Genomic DNA, 16,308 nt, shown 5'->3' on the forward strand with positions numbered 1-16,308 from the left:
AGGGTTGTAGAATGAGTTTTGGCATGGCATTCCGCAGATGGATAGAAATTTTAGTTACTTATAAAAGTTGAAAGAGGCCTGGAACCAGACGCTGACTTTAGATACTAGGGAAGTCTAATTACTTTTGATTTTCTCCAGATGTAGGGAGTTTTGCCTCCGGAGGGCCTGTTCGATGGTTACCAGGTGGTCGCTGCTGGCTTCTAAACTCCTCAGATAAGGAGTTTTTGTCTCCGGAACCCATCCAATGGTCACCAGGTGATTTCCACTCTCCTCAGTTCCAATGTGGATTTCCCTGATGATAGACATTGAGCATTTTTTCATATACCTGTTGGTTATTTGTATGTATTCTTTTGAGAAATGCTTATTCAAATATTTTGCCCATTTTTAGACAAATAATTTGGGCTTTTTGCTATTGAGTTGTTTGAGTCTATCAACAGATAAATGGATAAAGAAAATGTTATATATATATATATATATATATATATATATGTCCATTTTCATACTGTGATGAAGAAATACCAAAGACTGGATAATTTATAAAGAAAAAGAGGTTGAATGGACTCACAGTTCCACATGGTTGGGAAGGCCTCACCATCATGGTGGAAGGCAAAGGAGGAGCAAAGTCACATCTTACATAGTCACAGGCAAGAGAGTCTGTGCAGGGGAGCTGCCCTTTATAAAACCATCAGCTCTCATAAGACTTACTCACTGTCATGAGAACAGCATGGGAAAAACCCACCCCCATGATTCAATCACCTCCCACTGGGTCCCTCCCATGATAGGTGGAGATTATGGGAGCTACAATTCAAGATGAGATTTGGGTGGGGACACAGCCAAACCATATCAATACATGAAGGAATATTATTCAGCCACAAAAAAGAGTGAAATTGCTGTAATATGAATGGAACTAGAGGTCATCATGTCAAGTGAAACAAGCCAGGCACAGAAAGACAAAAATCACATGTTCTCACTCATATATGGGAGCTTAAAAAGTGGATCTCATGGAGACAGAGAGTAGAACGATGGTTACTGGAGGCTGGGAATGGGAGGGAAGGGAGGATGAGGATAAGTTAATTAGTGGGTACAAAAATACAGTCTGATAGGAGGAAGAAGATCTAGTGTTTGATAACTTAGTAAGGTGGCTAGAGTTCACAATAAGGTATTGCATATTTCAAAATAACTAAAAGAGAAGAATTTGAATGTTCCCAACATAAAGAAAAGATAAATATTTGAGGTGATGGATATCTCAGTTACCCTGACTTGATTATCACACATTGTACCTATGTATCAAAATATCACATGTACCCCATAAATGTGTACAACTATTATAAATCAATTTTTAAAAGGGAGGGAGGAAGAAGCTCCTCCGAGCAGGACAGAATGCGGTGGGCTCTGGCAGTAGCTGGCTCACCCCGGTGCACAGGCTTCCAAGGGCAGCCCCAGCTCCCAGCCAGGCCAACTCTGCTGTCAATCCGTGAGCTTTCTAATAACCTATGCTAATAAATCTCTCCCTTCTTAATACCCAGCTCCTGGCCTGTAATATGTGTTCAATGAATTCTAATTAAATGAATCTGCTTGGGGAGAAGGACTGGCTCTGCTCTAAGGCATGTCTTCCTTACTAACTGGGAAGCCAGAGGCTGTGTCCATCAGCTGCTTTGCTAGCAAGTGCTTAGCACAGATCAGGCCCCAATGAAGGTGGAAGACAGGGAGGAGGGAGGAGATGTGGGCCCCAGCCCTGCCCCTGGGCTGAGTATTATTGAATCTCCCTCTTTTCTGGTATATCCCTGGGGACACCTCATCTCTGTCTGAGAAGATTAGAACAAGGAGCCCCCCCAGGACCCCCCTCAGACCCAGGCAAGAAGGACCCTGCTTTGGAAGACCTGGCCCTGTCCCTCCAGTGGTCCCCACGGGGTCAAGGGTCTATGGGGCTGAAAGGATGTGGCCACCTGGAGCTAACCCCGGCCCCCTTCTAAATCACACTTGCAGGAATTGGGGCCCTAGATTTCCTTGGCCAAATGGTGCTAAAACCCAATTCTTGGGCCTGTGCAGGCCTGTCCCCACGTCCAACCTCTCAGGGTTGGAACATGAACATGGCTAGGCCCAAGGGTGGCTACTTATGGGGGGATATGAATGGAGTTTTGACCCTTGGGCATGTAGAAGATGTGGGGTGTATGGGATGGAGCCCAGGTGGGAAGAGACAGAGCAGGGTGGCCTTCTGCCAAGGTTCAGCTCTCCTCCCCATACCACGTTCTGGTGTGGAACTCCAAGGAGTCCAAAGCTTCCAGATTAACTTGACCTTCTAGGTAGTTTGAAAAGTATACTTTCTCAAGATCAAAAAATAGAAGCTATTTAATTTAATAATGTGTCTATGTACCAGTTACCTATTGCTGTGTAACAAATGACCCAAAAACTTAGTAGCTTAAAATGACACATATGTATTGTCTCACAATTTGTCTGATCAGGAATCTGGAAACTGCTTAGCTGGGTTTTCTGCTTCACAGTGTCTTGGGAGACTATAATCAAGTCTTAGCCTAGGGTCTACAGTCTCATCTGAAGGCCCAACTAGGGCAGGGTTGGTGGCTGAGCTCAGTCAGTGCCTGTCTGTCAGCCAGGCTGGCCTCAGTTCCTTGCCAGAAGGAATCTTGGTTCATCAAGGCATGCATGCCAAGAGGCATCATAAGATTGTAACAGAAGTTACTATTTTTTATAACCTACTCATGGAAGTGACACCCGATCACCTTTGTCATATTCTACTGGTTAGAAGCAAGTCTCCAGCCAGCCCACCCTCAAGGGGAGGTGGTCATACAAGGGCAGGAACATCAGGAGGTGGAAATCACTAGGGCCATCTTAGGGGCTGCCTGTCACAGCTTGTTTGATTTTTGACTTGTAAGTATTTAGATATGTGAGATACAGTCCTCCCAAGCTCCACAAATCTTAAGAGCAGCCTTGCTTTTTCCTGTGAAGCCCACAAAGCACCTCCTTGCCATAAATAAAATGTCCCACCCCAGGGGCTCTAGCAGAATCCAGATGCATCACCTGCCAAGCCCAGGGCTGTGAACTCAGAGCTCCCACTGAGAGACAGTGCTCCGGGATCACAACCTGCATCCTGGACAGATGAGCAGAGCCCAATTCGAAGGAAGCTTCCACGAAGGACAGAAATTACCACTTCCCGCTCCAATTACCAGCTGAGCTAATTGCAAAAGTAATTGCAACGGAGGGACCTAATCACCAGGCTGGGCCAGAGACGCGCTTCCTCCCCGCCTTTCGGGGCCTCCTGCTGCCTCCTGGGGGCTGCAGACAGGGTGGGGATCCTGTTCTTGAGAGAACAAGAGGTCTGGCCTATGTCCCCGAGACCAGATTATCAGAGATAGACCAGTCCTCCTCCCGGCGATAAAGCTTCCCAGCCCCGAGAATGGCCTCTCCCATTGGATTTCTGCCCTGGCCGTAGATTCGTAAGCCACCTGGCTCACTCCCGGGCTACTAAGGGCCAGCAATTACCACATTATGAGCCATGGGCTCCTCGGCCCTGGCATCTGGGTCCTGGCCCTCTCCCTGCCCTTTCCTGCCCCAGGCACTGTCTCTGCACCGGGCACTGTCACGCTAGGGCTGGGTCCCCCTCACTGGCCAGTCCTCCTCTCAGAGCACCCCTACATTCCCATGTTCACTTCCAGCCTCTAGATCCCACAACCTGCCCGCAGGACCCGCCCACTCCCACCTCCTGGGCCTCCCCAGCACCTCTGGCCCAGGAAGCCCAGCCTGGTCTGGCCCTGGGTGAGCTGCACGGGTGCACAACTCAGGTTCTCCTAAGTAATGGTGGAAAAGATGAGGGTGGACTGGGGGAGGCCCCCGGCTGACAACACTGCCTATGCCCTCCATTAGGCCCCTCCACTTCCTCCATTAGGCCCCTCCACTCCCTCCGCACAGCCCCCAAAACCAGCCACCCTCGGGCACTACACCGCCAGCGTGGTCCCTCCTCTACAAACTGGGGCCGGGCAAGTTCCCTGCAGACCCTGGAATTAGACGTTACGACTGTTCGGCGGAGAAAGGCCAGGGCCCCTGTGGGCGAGCTCCTGTTCTATAGAGACCTATCTCACTCACAGGGCCTGGCCACACCCCTGCTCAAAACCTTCCAGTGGGACCCACTGCCCTCAGGACAGAGGCCACTGGTCTCCTCCGCGCCAGCCCGCCCTCTGCCTCTGTCTTTTGATCCCCTGCTGCTCCCTGCAGGTTCCGTGGGGCACTTGCCCAGCGTCCTCCGCATGCATCCCCGTCTGTCCGGCGGCAGAGCCAGGCTTGGTAGAGCCCTGAAGCTTACATGAGCTGGAGTGTATCTCCCGAAGAAAAAGAGTACAAAAGGATAAATGGGACAATGAAGTCCAGAGTCCTAGAAAACGAGGGTCCCTGAAGCTTCGGGCCATTGGCCTTAAAGCAGATTTGCCTCCCCTCCCCCATCTGGTCCCATCTCCCCTCCCTTACCTTCCCGGGGCAGCCTTTCCCCAGCCCCGCCACTCCTGCCCAGGTTGGGTTCTTCCCCAGGACGCCCTGCGCTTAGCTTAGGATATCCTATCTCCCTGCAGAGTAGGCGTCTCTCTGTGGATCTGATCCTCCCATGAGGCTGGGGGCCAGGGCAGTGCCGAGTATCAGCATTGCGACCTGCAGAATACAGGGAAGTGAATTAATTAATGAACACTTTTCCCACAAATAAGCAAACACATGAACATCTGTTAGGTGATCTCGCAGGCTTAAACATTCAGCTGTCCCAAAGCAGGGGCTGCTTGCACCAGGAAGGTCTCCAACCCGCCCACAGCCAGCAGCCTTCAACTCCCAGCTAGTCTCCAAACCAGGGGAAGCCCAGGCACGGGGAATCCACCAGGGGGCAGTGCAGGACCACAAATGCCTGTCCAGCCCGCACCTGCGCGTAAACTGCCCTCCCTAAACCCTGCAGAAATCGTCTCCCCCTAGCGCCAGCATTCCTAGGCTTCCAGAGTTTCAACTACCCCTTTCAATTAAACAGAAGAAAAGTGGAGCTGAGGAGTCAGGCAGATTCAGGATCAAGCCCCGCTCTACCATTTCCACCCTGGCTGTGTGAATGTAGGCATATTCCCTCCCCTCTTTGAGCCAAACTCTCTAACCTGCAGGGCTTCTATGATGCCTGCGAGGGTTCCCTGAAAATGATAAACTGCCAGACATAGGTTGGTTATTGGTTAATTCAGTCCACTGTCTGATTTCCAAATGATGCTATATTAACCCAACTTTAGCTTTAGGGGTGAAATGTTGCAAATGCCAACCCCATAACAAGGTTATGAAAAACTCTGATTTAGTCTCTATTAAAGACATCCTGAATGGTTTATTGATTTTATTTTTTAAGGGGAATGAGAGGAAATAGGAGCAAACCTTTTTGGGTGCCAATTAAATTCATAGTTAAAAGTTTATGATACGGGAGACAGTGGGCACAGCAGAGCCCCAAGCCTCGACTCCTGGCCACTGGGCACTGGCCCCCATTCGTCCACTGTCTCTTTTCCCTGCCCTCAATATGTGAGCTTTTCCAGGCTGTAAAGGGGACTGCTGCCTCTCTGCAACCTCAGTGGCTAGCTCACAGTAGGTGATCAAAAACTGCACATTGCATTGCTTTGAGGATGGCTTCGGGAAATTCCTTCCCACTATTCTTTTGGGTTTCTGTCTGCATCATCTGAGGTCTTTGGGTGCAAGCTCTGAACACTGACTTGTGTGAACTTTATTGGAAAGATGTCAGGTAGCTCAGAAAAAATGAAGGAAAGCTGGAGGTCTGAGCTCAGCGAACACCAGAGCAGCTCTGGGGACCAGGACACCGAGAGCGCTTTTCCTCTCTGCCAAGTTGCCACCACTGTGATGAATGACTTCTGGTGGTCTCTCTATGATGCAGAGCCCCTGCAATCAGGCCAACCCCTGGCCTGGCCTGGAGAGCACAGGACAGCTTGATGGACACCCTAGGACAATGTCACATGCAACTCAGAAGGGCAAGTCCCCCCAGTGAAGTGGGCAGAGAGGCCGGATGGCCAAAGATCAGCCAAATTCATGACAGTTCAATACACCAAATCCAGGCTGGGACTCCAGTTCCCATGACATTGGTTCCTGTTCTGGTCCCTGGGCCCAGCCCTGCAGCATGGAGCTCAGAAAGGTACAGACATGAGAAGGAGCAGGCAAGATTCTGCCGTCAGAGTGTGTGAAAGCCACTGGGGGAGGCGAGGCTCAGGGAGGACAGAGCAGAATGAGCAAGAGTAAAGGAGGGAGGCCCTCCTTGCAGATGGGCAAAGTCCTGGCTGTTCATCACAGCTTGCCAGCCACCTGCTGTGCAACCTCCAGCAGGTCCTTGTTTCTCTGAGCCCCAGTTTTACCATCAGTAAAGACTTTTCTGGGCAAGCATACCTGTTCTCTGCAGTCCCTCTGTCCAACAGTGCTTTACTTACAAAGAATCTCAACACTAGGGTCACTGAGGACTCAATGGCCACCCACCACCATACACACACACAGGCACACACTCACACTCACTCACCAGGCCCCAGTGAAAAAGAGGCCCCTACACATCTCACATGACTAAATAGCACGTTTCTAGAGCCAGGGAAGCTTGCCATGGGTTGGCTCCCCCAGCTCATCAGCTGTGTGACCCTGGGCTTATTTGGAACCCTGCAGCCCTCTGACCCCAGCCTTCTGCTTGCAAGTGATGACACAGATTCCAGGGCAGGCCATCCAGGGAGTGGTGGCTCAGTGTGGCCCCTCCCTGCCATGGGAGACTGAGCCAAAGTGGATGTGAAGAGTACTAGCCGTACCCAAAGGTGGCACTTACCAAAGCCGCCTATGTTAGGGCAATGCTAGCTGCTGGAAAAATAGACCCAGAAGCGTATGCACACTCAAACTCAATAGAAGTCTATTACTTGCTCATGCAATGCAATAGTCCAAATCTGGAAAAATCCAACCAACCCAGAGAGGCCCCACCTTTCTGACTATTTTCTTTCATTTTTGCTTGCAGACTGCACAAATCTTATCTGAGTTCATGTCTTTCTTGTAAGACCTTGCTATAAGCAGCAAAATGCAGCAAAAGCTAGTGTGTGTTTCTATGGGCAGAAACACACACTAGCTTTCAGGATTTTTACCTCTTCCCCTGGAGCTGCCAGTTCCCTGGCCTTTGTCTTCCTTCCAAATTATTTTAGGCAATGAATGGCTCATCAGATGTGCTGTGGCTGCATCACACAAGTCCCCCCACTTTCCACCCGGGATCTCCAGTCTTCGCTACTCACTGTCCACCCCCTGGGGCCATGCCACGTATTTAAGGTTGTTATGGCAACACCCTTGCTTCAAGGTGCCAATTCCTGTATTGATTAGAGTAATGCAAGCTGCTGAAGCAAGTAGATCCAAAATGAATAAGGACTCAACACATCAGAATTTGGTTTCTTCTTCACTTGATGGTCTTGAGCCTGCGGTTGCAGCCGTGGGTGGTGGGAGGGTTCTCTTCACAGTAAGCCAGACACCAGGCTTCTACCCCTGGGAGCCACCTCCCCTTGAGCACAGGGGCCTTGTTTGCATCTCTTCCAGACTCAGGAAGGGAAGAAAATAAGGGACACATTTGCTCCTTAAAAGCTTCAGCTCCAAAAGGGAACCCATCACTTCTGCCCACAGTTTATGGGCCAGAACACAGAACTCAGCCCACAGCCCAAGGGAGGCACAAACCAGGAAGAAAAGAAAACAGATTCAGGGTGAGCAGCCAGCCATCAAGAGGGAGGCCCCACGCTTTTCTTTGGGGGTTTCTCGCTGGCCCACCCCTCATGGCTAGTGGCCCATCCAAGTCAGCAATTTTTGACTTAGCTTCTGATGTGTGCAGGCCCCAGGGTGAGAACCAGTAACAGCGATGAATCAGCCATCATCTGTATCCAGTGAGTTCACTGCCTAATGGAGAGACCAGAGAAACATGTGATTCCACCCCAGCGGGACTGGACAGAAAAGGGTGCTCAGAAGGTGTTGAAGGGGCACGTGCCCAACTTCTCAGGGGAGATGACATTGGAGCTGAGAGGTGTGGGAGTTGTCCCCGTGGAGGAGGAAGGTGGAGGGTAGGTCCCAGACAGTGGCAGGTCAGCCAGCAGGTGGAGTGGGGTTATTGGAGGGGAGACCTGAATCCAGCCGACAGCTGCGAGCCGGGAGAGGTGGCTCCATCTGTGGGTGACAAAGCGGGGGCCAGTGTGAAGCAAGATCTCCAGAAAGTAAGATGTCAGGTATAAAGCCATTAAGTTTTTGATCTACTGTGGCTATAACAGATCACAAACTTAAGTGCTTCAAACAACACAGATGTAGGACACAGAAAGTACTGTAGACCAGAAGTCGAAAATGGGTCTCACAGGGTAAAATCGAGGTGCAATTGGGCTGTGTTCCTTCTGCAGGCTCCAAGGGAAAATCCATTGCCCTTCCTTTCCCAGTGTCTGGAGGCTGCCTGCGTTCCTTGGCTCGTGGCCCCAGCCAGCAGCTGCATCCCTCCCACCTCTGCTCGTCATGCCTTCCCCTTCTCTGACTCTACTTATAAGGACAGACCCTCGTGATTACATCAGGGCCACCAGGTAAGTCAGGGTCACCTTCCCGGCCTGTGAGTCTTAATCACATCCGCAAAGCCACTTTCGTCACGTGGAAAGGAAACACATTCACAGGTTCCAAGGACTAGGATGTGAACCTCTTCGGGGGCCATTCTTCAGCCTGCCACAGCTGGTCGTTCGTGCCAGCAGTCACCAAGAGAGAGCTCAGAGAAGATGAGGAGCATCTGTGCAGAGGGCCAGAGGACAGGGACAGGGAAGACCGGAGCTCTCACATCTGAAGGAAAGGTGGGCTGGGCGTGCTGGCTCTGGCCTGTAATGCCAGTGATCCGGGAGTACTGGGAAAGGAGGGTGTGGTCCCTGGTAGGGCTCCACCCCCACGGAGCTAGGTAAGGACAGGCACTTCTGCCTTTGCACACAAGTGTTGCATTTGTCAAGACCACCCTGGCCCACCATGCCCCCATTCTGGGCCTATAAAAACCTGAGACCCTAGCAAGGCAGAGACACAAGTGGCTAGACATCGTGAGGAACACATCGGTGGAAGAAGACAGAAGCATCTGGTCATCGAGAGCACACTGGCGGGAGAGCACGTCGACAGGCACCGGCAGGCTGGCAAGCCAGCGACCGGCGGCACAACACGGAGTTAGGAAAGAGAGATCGGAGAAGACTCAGGCCGCCCAGCAGCCAGACTTCAGGGGAAAACCATCTCCCTTCTGTCTCCCCCATCTGTTGAGAGCTGCTTCCACTCAATAAAACCTTGCACTCATTCTCCAAGCCCACGTGTGATCCCATTCTTCCGGTACACCAAGACGAGAACCCGGGATACAGAAACGCCTCTGACCTTGGGACAGGTAGAGGGTCTAATGGAGCTGGTTAACACAAGCCGCCTATAGATGGCAAAGTAAGAGAGCACCCTGTAACACACGCCCACTGGGGCTTCAGGAGCTGTAAACATTCACCCTATACACTGCTGTGGGGTCAGAGCCCCACAGCCTGCCCATCTGTTTGCTTCCCTAGAGGTTTGAGCATCGGGGCACTGAAGAAGCGAGCCACACCCACATTGCACGCCCTGCGACGGCGGCAAGGGAACCTTTCCTGTTTCACCGCACTTTGGGAGGCTGAGGTGGCAGGATTGCTTGAGCTCAGGAGCTCAAAACAGCCTGGGTAACATAGTGAGACCCCCATCTCTATAAAAAATACAAAAATTAGCTGGACATGGTGGTGTGCACCTGCAGTTCCAGCTACCGAGGAGGTTGAGGTGGAAGGATAGCTCGAGCCCAGAAGGTTGAGGTTGCAGTGATCTGTAGCCATGCCACTGCACTGCAGCCTGGAGGACAGAGTGAGACCCTGTCTCAAAAAAAAAAAAAAAAAAAATGGCCAGGCGCCATGGCTCATGCCTGTAATCCCAGCACTTTGGGAGGCTGAGGCAGGCAGATCATGAGGTCAGGAGATCAAGACCATCCTGGCTAACACGGTGAAATCCCGTCTCTACTAAAAATACAAAAAATTAGCCGGGTGAGGTGGCCGGCGCCTGTAGTCCCAGCTACTCGGGAGGCTGAGGCAGGAGAATGGTGTGAACCCGGGAGGTGGAGCTTGCAGTGAGCCCAGATCACATCACTGCACTCCAGCCTGGGCGACAGAGCGAGACTCCATCTCAAAAAAAAAAGGAATGATAGTGGCAGCTGGCAGCAGGAAGCATTACAGCAGGACCAGGCCCTGCCATGGACATCGTTTTTGCCTGCCCTAAATCCATTCTCTCTCTTCCGGTAACTGCACCTCAGGTTTCCTAACGGAAATACTTCTGAACATTCTTAACCCAAGGATCAGCCCGTGACCCCATCAAAGCCAACCAGAGCCTTTCATCCCCCATCCCTCAGGGGTGGGCATGGCCCAAGCCAGGGCAGAGAGACCTTTCTTGGAACTTCCTCTGGAGCTATTGGGGAAGACATTGGTGCTGGGGGCTGCTTTGAGAGAGCCCCTCTGAGATTCTACAGGGGGAAAGCGGACTTGAGTGATGAAAAGAGATGATGACAGCGTTTGGAAAACTGCATCTAGCTATGCAGAAAGCCAACTCTAGATTTCTCAATTATGTGAACCAAAAAAAGAAGAAGAAATCAGCTTAATCCCATTTCTAGCTGTTGCAACCGCATAAGTATTGACGAATCCAGCCCCCGGCACTGGTCTCAGGTTTTGAGGCTGCCTGCTGTGTCTCTTCTCTCCCCACCGCCCGCCCACCCAGCTTCTCCCCATCCTTCAAGGCTGTGCTCAACGCCACCTTCCTAAGGAAGCCATCGCTGACTCGGATTCTCCCGTTTCCAGGTTGGCCTGGCCCTACCTTAGGGTCCCAGCCTCTCAGGGTGGCTGCCTGGCCCAGGGTGCCCCTCACAGCCCCCGTCTTTCACCTCTTGGGTAATGGGCTGCTCATCTTCTCTGGTCACTTGCAGCCCCAGGAACGAGACCTTCCATGGCTCTGTCAGAACCAGATGCTGACCTGTGGGAGAGTCAACAGCTGCCATCTGAGATCCAGGGAAGACAAGCATGATTGGGCCTCCCCAGAAGTTGCTGTGCCCTGTTCTCAACAGGGCCCCCAAAGCCAGAGTGGGGCTTCTCACCTTCTTCTCTGCAAGGCCAAGGTCACTCCCAACAGAAGAACTGTCCTGGTGCCTTAGCTCTTCCATGTCTCTGCCCAACGGTCATGAGCATCAACTTGAATGCCTCCAGAGACAGGGTGATCATCACCTCTCTGGCAAATCATTCTCTTGCTGGACAGTGAGTCCAGGTCTACCCCCTAAATTTGCCTTTCCTCTGTCCCTCCAAGAATGCCTGGCTAGGTACCTTCCATAACCCACTCCCCAGCATGGCTCCCAGCCCAATATTCCCTGGCTGTGCAGTGGGACTGTCTGTCGCATCCCCCACCCTGCTGCCCCCGCCCACATTTCTGCAGGGCCCCTCTCTCATACTCTAAGTATTTCCATCTGCTCCCTGAGGAAACCCTGAGTGATTCCTAAGAGCTCTAAGAGCAGAAAACAAGATTCTAGGTGCCCCAGAGTTCTCAGTTTCACCCTGGCTAAGCGCAAGACCACAGCCATGCCCAGGAGGGAGGGGAGCAGAGCACCCCCACACTCAGGCCTCCACCTCCAGGGTCCCTGAGCTCAGCCCAGGCTGTGGTGCTGGGTGGAGAGGCGCACATGGGCACTGTGGTCAGGCCAGGCACCCATACCTCCCCACAGGTCACTCGCCCTGGTGCCTCCAGGCTGGGGGAGGCCAGGACAGTGCATTTCCTGGCATGGGAGCTCACTCTTATGCCCAGACAATGCCACTGAGCCTGGCGGAGGTGGCCTCATATTGGAATCAGCAATGACCCTCATATCCAACCCCAAACACCCCAGCTCTTCAGAGCTTCCAAGACTCTGTGACCCCTGGGCTACATCTGGACCCAGAAGGCTCTCAGTAAACGCCTGAGGAAGGGAAGGGGTGGGAGGAAGAGGAGAAAGCATTTCTGAGCACCAACGAGTGCCAGCACCTTTTACTGACACTAATTCACTCCGCCCCTCAAGACCAGGGTGGCTGTCCCCATTTTCAGAGAGGGACCCTGGCTCAGACAGGGTCTCCCAGCCAGTGAACATCAGAGCAGGGACTTGAGCCCAGGCTATTTGATGCTAAGCCGCCCCACGCTATGCCTGCATCCGTCTTTCCTTCCTGCACTGGAGCGCACTGTGAATGCTCCACTGCAGCCCAAGGCTGCTGCTGAGGGGGCCCCGGCGGCTATGCAGCTTTTTCCCACAGGAGGAAGGGGTTGCTGCTGAGAGAGAGGGATGCAACGAAAAGCCAGGGTCCAGGAGGGGATGCAGCAATTTCTTCAGATCAAAACGCCAGACTTTATGAGCCTGGTTGCTTCTCAGGACTGCCTGGCAAGGCTTCTGCTCCACTCCAAATCCCCCTCCTTCCAGAGGCTACCTCAGACCTGCACGCTCATGCACCCCTATGCAGGCTGGCCTTCCCTCAGTAACTCACCTGGGCACTGCCTGGCCAAGCCTGCTGCTTAACAAGGGCTCAAGGGCCTGTGACGGCAGGGGAGAGGAGGCCATGCGGTCAGGGGCACGTTCATTCAGTTACCCCAGGAACATTCTTTATTATTCCAGACACCACTTATCAACTTCCCACTGTGTATGCGGTAGGTTCCAGCTGTGCAACTCTGGGCAAAGCAGTTCTTTCTCAGCCTCAGTTTCTTATCTGTAAAATATGAGAGACTCTGGTGTTTGCCTTAAAAGTTTGTGGGAAGAAATAAATGAGTAAGCCCTCACTTAATGCCAGCGCTGTTATGACTATATTACTATTAGACTGTTTCTAATCCTGACAACAACACAGCTAGGGAGGTGCTCTTATTCCCATTCCACAGATGAGAAGACTGAGGCAAAAGCAGGGCAAGACCCTGCTCAAGGTCCAGTGGAGAGAGCTCGGGGCGATACCAGAGGCTCTCTTTACCATGTCATTGTTTCTGTTTGCCCAGCATCATTTTCACCCCCAGCAGCACATCAAGGGCCAGGGGCTCTAGGGTACATCAGACCTGATCCTCCATCCAGCGAGGGAGACAAACACATAGATAGACAATTGCTATTCCAGGTAGTGAGAACTGGTTGGAGAGCCCAGGGAGCTGGCGGGAACAGAGGAGAGCCCCTCACTCAGCCTCGGGCCCTGGGGAGACCTCATGAGAGGCCAGCTCTCAGCCAGGTCTTGAGTAGCTAGGACTATATAAGGAGTGCTGTCCCAGTTCCCGGGGAAGCAGCTGGAACTGAGCCTGGTTCTGCCCCTTCGCTGTGTGATTACATGAACTTGAGGGAGTAAGTTTGCCTCTCTGGGCATCCATTTCCTCACTTCAACAGTGGGAGTCTCAGCAAGTGCACACCTGCGGGAGGGGGGACGCCCGGCACTGGGGGGATTCATGGCTCTTGAAGTCTCCTCTTCCCTCAGTCTCCAAAGGCATAGTGAGCACCTCGTACCCGACCCACCTGAGACGCAGCATCATCATTATCTCATTTTACAGCTGAAGCTGCTCGGGCTCAGAGAGCTGACATGACCTGCCCAAGTTCACATGGGTTCTGAGCCAACTCTGCATTCACTGGGCGCTTACTAAGCGCTCATCCCTCGTTTGATCCTCCCCACATCTCTGGGAGGGTGGAGTTATTTGCTTCCATTTCACAATGAGGGAGTGAAGATCCAGGGCAGGTCTTGACCAGCACTAGATCCTCAAGGGCGCCTGGGGCACGGCCAGGACAGGGCCGACTTCAGCCTTCCCTGATGCTCCCTGCCCACTCCCGCCCAAGCACCTGCACAGACGGCCCCACACAGGCCCCTGGACAGGCCCAGAAGTCAACACAAGCACCCGATTCCATAAGGGCTTTAGGAGTTGACAGTTTAATGCCCAGGTCCCATTTTTCAGAGGAAATAAGCTTATCACAGGTGTTCAAGTTCGCTGCCAATAGGACAGTAGTGAACACGGGTGTTTTCTTCACCAGTAAAACAGAAGTAACAACAACCCTCCCTTCCGTGTCCATGAACCCAGCACTGATTTCATTCAGAGACCCATCACTTGCCTCTCCGAGCCCATGAGGTCCGGAAGGGAATGAGCCCCACCCCAGCTCCAGGCATGGACCCAGCAGCGCTAGCCAGCGTGTTACCATCCCTCAGCAGGGTTTGGATCTAAGTCCTGGGACTCTGAGTGTCTGTAATGAAGGGGAAGGGCTCTTTCAGTGGAGCTGTAGAGAGGAGAGGATGGGGCGAAAGATCACTGTGCCACGAGCGAGAGCCACACGGTGGAGAGCCGGGAGGTAGACAGGGGTCCTGAAGCCATCCTTGGATTGTCTGGACACAGCCTCCACTTTGGCTGAAGCAATCCTCCTGGAATATTTAGTTACAGAAACCAATAAATTTCCCTTTATTCTTAAGCCAATTTGAATCAGGTTTCTGATACTTGCAACATCAGAGACTTGACAAATACAGTAACCCAAAATGGAACTAAAATATCACATTTGCCATGAGAAAATACAAAAAAGCATTAACATTTTAATGGTAGTAATTAAACAAACAGGAAAACAATCAAATTAAATAAGAGCATTTTACTTATCTAGAAGGCAGTACTTAAGGGGAACATTATTCATTTTGGGAAGAATAAGGAAGAATAGTCAGCTGCATAGACGCAGAGTAGATAGTGGTTGCTAGGAGCTGAGGAGGGGGGAAGAGGGGGCTGTTCAATGGGCAGAAAGGTTCACTTGTGCAGGACGAAGAGGTTCTAGAGACCTGCCATACAACACCGTGCCTGCAGACAACAATACTGTATTGTACATGTACAAATCTGTTAAGAGGGTGGATCTCATGGTAAGTGTTCCTGCCATGATTTTTTTTTAAACCTGAAAAAAACCCACTGAACTAGGGGAAAACAAAATAAGAAAGAAAATGAAGACTTCCAGAAATCTGAAGAAGGCAGCTGGGCACTCAGAGAAGACATCACCATGGATCGAGTGCCAGCGCGTGCTAGGTGCTTGCTCAACTGTGATTGTTTACACCTCAAACACCCAGCACTGCTGGTGGTGTTACACCCACTGTCACCAGTGAGGAAATTGATGTTCAGAAGGAATAGACACTCAGCCATGCACACATAAAATCTGCATCAGGTTTCATCTCGCCCCAAGTCCAAGACTATTTCCTCATCACATAATTCATTCAACAATCATTTATTAAGGACTTATGTACTACCAGACGCTGGGAAGTTTCCGTGGTCATCATGCAAACATCCTAGAAGGAATCCAAAGGAGGAAATCAGTGGTGAAAATCAAGGCCAGCAACCTGGGACACCAGACTCCAGAGGCTGCCTCCATCCCCAACTACTTCTGGGGTCTCCAAGCACAAGGTGAAAGCTCAAGACCTCTGACTATGGCAGCCGTGTATGTCTTACTGAACCAGCACACCCTCTATCCCAGGACCAGCACACTCTCTGCCTCCCAGGACCAGCACAACCTCTGGCCCTGAAAAAAAGCACATCCATTGTCTCTGGCCACCAGCACAACCCCTGTCCTTGGCACTGATGCAGCCTCTGCTCTTGAGAAAAGCATCAACAGTTTTGCCTGAAAATCTTTCAACTCTTCCTTACATAAACAGGAAGAAATCCCTTGCAGATAATTATACAACTTCTATCCTCTGGTTCAAGCGAAAAGCAAATCCTTTGTAAATCTTCTTGAAGATTCCATTGAGAAACTCTGCACTTGAGAGACTCCAAGAATTCAGAACCACACAGAGTCAAGCTGGACCCAGCTTAGCCAGACCCGAGAGTGGGACCGCCACTGCCACCATGTGAGCACCTATTGTGTGCACCCAGTGGGGAGCTGTGAGTCCACATAGGTTTCTGCCTCCCTGAATGGCCCAGGGACCCCGTCAGGGGGTGGTGCCCATCTCCATCAAACAGATGAGAAAATGGCAGCTCAGAAAATGGCCAGCACAGAGTGACCCAGGGCAGAGGAGGACTTGAACCCAGACCCCTCTGTCTCCAGAGGCCATCCTACCTCCTCTTGTCACTCTTGCCAGCACACTGAGAAACAGTAACCAGGAAAGAGCAGAACTGAGTTCTTCAGTTCTTCATTGCTGCAAAAAGAAGCTCAAAGCCCCTTCCCTGGTATCTGCAGAGTAGGGGTGCAGGGACTCCAAGGAATAAAGTCACTCACATTCTCCCCTGACATCCTCAGAATGTACTGCAATGCTCTGG

Source organism: Pan troglodytes, chromosome 4 (genome assembly GCF_028858775.2).
Source record: "Pan troglodytes isolate AG18354 chromosome 4, NHGRI_mPanTro3-v2.0_pri, whole genome shotgun sequence".
Taxonomy (NCBI): Eukaryota; Metazoa; Chordata; class Mammalia; order Primates; family Hominidae; genus Pan; species Pan troglodytes.